This window comes from Lathyrus oleraceus, chromosome 4 (genome assembly GCF_024323335.1).
Source record: "Lathyrus oleraceus cultivar Zhongwan6 chromosome 4, CAAS_Psat_ZW6_1.0, whole genome shotgun sequence".
Lineage (NCBI taxonomy): Eukaryota > Viridiplantae > Streptophyta > Magnoliopsida > Fabales > Fabaceae > Lathyrus > Lathyrus oleraceus.
The window spans coordinates 301,391,244-301,395,752 of record NC_066582.1 but is presented as its reverse complement, the minus strand read 5'-3'; the positions used below and the strand labels follow the sequence as shown (position 1 = coordinate 301,395,752).

Here is a 4,509-nt window from a genome sequence, read left to right as displayed (position 1 = left end):
TAGTGGTAAAAAGAAAAGCAATGATATACAAAATGCAAAACATGCTTGGTGATCAAGAATCACTCTCAAAAAGATGACCCACCCACAGGGAAGGAAGCAAGGTGCACAATGATCCTTGAGGCAATGAAATGATATGATATGATGCCATGAGGGATCTTAGGGACAAAATTGGGGTCTTACAGTGTCCTAGCTCAATTTCCCTCAACTGCCACGTTCCCCACTACTTCCACTAAGGCGCCTCAGATTGGCGTTGTGGCGGGCGCCATGGCCTTGTGGCGGGTGCCACAAGAGGAAAAGTTTTCCCTCCCATTTTCAAGTTGAAGGGCATCCTTGTCATTTCTAACATTTTACTTGCTTATAAAATAGAAACTCGAATTCACTTGTTTAGGCATCCAAACATAGAGCAAAGGCAAACTCAGGGCAAACTTTGTTTCACTTAGGCATATATTCAGAATTTAAAAGTGGTAATCGCTTCGCATTGGGGTGTTACCACAATTGTGTAATTGAGTTTTGTGATTGAGTCTGTAATCGAGTTTGGAGCACTTTGGAAGGAAGTTAATCCTGCCGCCATTTTCATTTCCGCTTTGCATTTTATTCAACCCTCCGATTGGAGCAGGTTTTTATTACTTGCCTTTATCTAATTTATTTCCCGCACTCGCTTTACTTTATTTATTTCTCGCACTCGCTTTACTTTATTTATTTCTCGCACTCGCTTTGCTTTATTTATTTCTCGCACTCGCTTTACTTTATTTATTTCCCGCACTCGCTTTACTTTCATTTATTTCCCGCACTCGCTTTACTTTCATTTATTTCTCGCACTCGCTTTACTTTCATTTATTTCTCGCACTCGCACTACTTTTATTTACTTTCCGCACTCGCACTACTTTTATTTAAATTAATGCACTTTTACTTTACCATGTCTAACTAAATCTATAAGGTTAGAATGTAAGGATCGTAATTGAACCGATAATCTGTACAATTGTTCGTAGAAACACTTAAGGGCTATTTTGACTTTCAACTTAAGTTTTCCCGCACTTAATTTCCGTTGGGTAAGATCGAAAGCCGTCCAACGTCTTTTTAAACTTAATTGTTTTTAACTATTTCAAAAACAGCGAAAGCGCTTTGTTTAGTTCATTAGGAGTTTTTAACTTAAGAAGAAAAGAGATTTTAAAACTATTTTCGAACGCGTTTATAAGCTTAGAGTCTGGTTCGTAAGAACCTCTTTTGGTTAAGAAATCCAGGTTAAAATACTTTTCAACTTAGTCAAGATACTATATTTCTTAAAAATAGGTTTACTACTCTAACGCAATACGTGCCTTTTTATAAGTGACAATAAGAGGTTTTGATTAGGGAGTACAACTCGGTTCTGAATACGGGAAAGCGACAGTTCCTGTTAAATTGGTTCTTTTTAAAGTAGGAAACACTACCCATAGGTAGTTCTGTTAGCAAGTACTTGGATTATTAATTGATTATGTGAATTATATTCGAGCCTGTCTTTATTAATTGAACTTTATTCAACATTTTACTTTTTGTTGCACACTCTAAAAACCCTTATTTTGATTACCTAAGATAAACACCATAACAATAGATAACGATAGATTGACACTTGGTCTCTATGGATTCGATAATCTTTTATATTACTCTGACGCGTTCGTATACTTGCGAAAAGCACGCATCAAGTTTTTGGCGCTGTTGCCGGGGACCAATTTCACCAAATTTCATTTCCCAGTTGTTATATCGTTTAGACTTAGGTTATTTCTCGTCGATCAATGCGAAGAACTCGCAGCACCGGAAGTTTAAGTTTAGTATACCCTATGGCGGAACCTGAACGTTACGCTCGCGCACGTTTATTCTTTCATAGAATTAGGAGAGCTATGGCCGAAGGTCAAAACCAAAGATCTCTTAAGGGCTTCTCCCAACCATCCAACGAAGAACCTAGTTCTAGTATAGTAAACCCAACCATCCCAGCTAATAATTTCGAACTTAAACCATCCCTGTTGCAACTAGTGCAACAGAGACAATTCGCAGGTCTTGCTATTGAGAACCCGAACCAACATTTAAAAATCTTTCTCCAATTAGCAGACACTTTTAAAACTAATGGAGCTTCTCCTGAGGCAATCCGTTTAAGATTATTCCCTTTTTCCCTCAGAGATAAAGCCCTATCATGGTTAGATTCCCTTCCATCCAATTCCATTACGACTTGGGATAACCTTAGAAGAGTTTTTCTTGCTAGATACTTTCCCTCGAGTAAGACCGCCGTTCTTCGAAACCATATAACTAGATTGACCCAAAACCAAGGAGAATCGTTCTTCGAAGCTTGAGAGAGATATAAAGAGTTGTTAAGAGCATGCCCACATCATGGTTTAGAAAATTGGTTAATCATTCAAACCTTCTATAATGGACTTCACTATAACACTAAGATGACCATCGACGCTGCCGTAGGCGGTGTTCTGATAAACAAACCTTACCCTGAAGCTAGTGCCCTCATTGAGGATATGGCCCAAAACCATCAATCATGGGGAGTCGAACGAGCGAAAGTTGAGAAGAAGGAAGCCCAAGGAGGAGTGCATGAACTAAGCTCTATAGGCATGATGCAAGCTAAAATGGACGCATTAGCCCTCAAGGTCGAGCATATGTGCATAAACCCGAATACTGTAGCCGCAGTTTCGTCGGATTGTGAGATATGTGGAACCAAAGGACACAAATCTGCAGAATGCAGTCTATTAAACGAAACCCACTCTGAGCAACTGAACTACACCCAAGGGAACCCATACTCAAATACTTATAACCCTGGATGGAGGAATCACTCGAACTTCTCCTATAAAAACAATAACCCAATCCAAAATAATGCACCTCCGAGACCTAGTTACCAAGCCCCAAGATCAAATCAACCTATGCAACCTATGCCACCAAAGCCGAGCCTTGAGAAAATTATGGAAAATTTTATCACCGCTCAAACCCAACAAAATAAAGAGTTCATGAACCAAAACATTCATGTTAATGAACTAATTACCCAGTTAGGAACCAAAGTTGACCAAATAGTTACTCATACCAAGATGCTTGAAACCCAGATCTCTCAGGTAGCTTTAAACCAAGCCCCCCAAACCACACCTGGAGGACAGTTCCCTGGACAACCTCCACAAAATATGAGAGGCCAAGCCAATGCCATCACCCTACGAAGTGGGAATGCTTATGATGAGCCACCAAACCCAAGATTGAGTGAACCCAAAACTTCTGAGGAATATACCAAACCCCCGGACGAAGTGAAGGAACCAGAGGAATCTGAAAACCAGGAAGGTCAAGAAAAAGGAGAAAAACCTAAAGATAAAACTTACGTACCACCCCCGCCATATAAACCACCTATACCATATCCGCAAAGACTCAAACAAACCCATATCAATAACCAGTATCAAAAATTTATTAAAGTTATAGAAAAACTTCATGTAGAAATCCCTTTCACAGAAGCCATCACCCAAATACCTTCTTATGCAAAGTTTCTCAAAGACATCCTTACCAACAAACGTAGACTTGACGATCCGAAGCCCCTGGAATGTAATTCTATTTCCAAGAATAAGTTAGCAAAAAAAGATAAAGATCCTGGAAATTTCTCCATTCCTTGTCTTTTGGGTAGTCACGTCATCGAAAAGGCTTTTCTAGACTTAGGAGCTAGTGTGAGCTTAATGCCTTTAGCAATTTGTGAGAGGTTAAACTTAGGAAAAATACAACCTACTAAGATGTCACTTCAGTTAGCCGATAGATCTGTTAAATATTCGATAGGCATTTTAGAAGATGTCCCTGTCAGGATAGGTCAGTTATTTATCCCTACTGATTTTGTTGTCATGGACATCAAAGAAGACAATGATATACCAATCCTTCTAGGTAGACCATTCTTATCAACTGCTGGAGCCATAATAGATGTCAAGAGACGAAAGTTGACCTTTGAGGTAGGGGACGAGAAAATAGAATTTATACTTTCGAAATTTCTTATGGCACCTATAATGGGAGACGCGTGTTATGCCTTAGATATCATTGATGAATGTGTTAGAGAATTAGAGCAAGAAGAAATCATAAAAACAATTAAGTTACCATCAACCCTCATAATGGAAGATGATGATAACCTTTATGAATGTTTATCCCTTACCCCATACCCTATGCCATTCTCTAAGAAACCAACCATAGAACTTAAGGAACTGCCTAAGAACCTGAGATATGAGTTCCTCGATGAAGAGATGAACCGTCCAGTTATAGTCAGTGCTACCTTGAGCCAAGAGGAAACAAACCAACTTTTAAACATTTTACGAAGATATCCCTTAGCCTTAGGATATAATATCTCTGACCTGAAGGGTATAAGCCGATTCGTATGCATGCATCGGATTTCGCTCGAAGAAGATTCAAAACCCTCTAGAGAACATCAGAGAAGAATAAACCCTATAATGAGTGATGTTGTTAAAAAATAAGTGCTTAAGTTACTTAAGGCAGGTATAATCTACCAGATCTCGGATAGTAAGT

General features: G+C 39.0%; 1 non-coding gene across 1 annotated transcript; it reads right to left on the bottom strand.

The window, feature by feature from the left end:
* Positions 1–2,258: 2,258 nt before the first annotated feature.
* Positions 2,259–2,365, bottom strand: LOC127077711 (small nucleolar RNA R71). The gene has a single exon (XR_007787492.1). It is a non-coding gene; the product is annotated as a small nucleolar RNA R71 (small nucleolar RNA).
* Between the last annotated feature and the right edge of the window lie 2,144 nt (positions 2,366–4,509).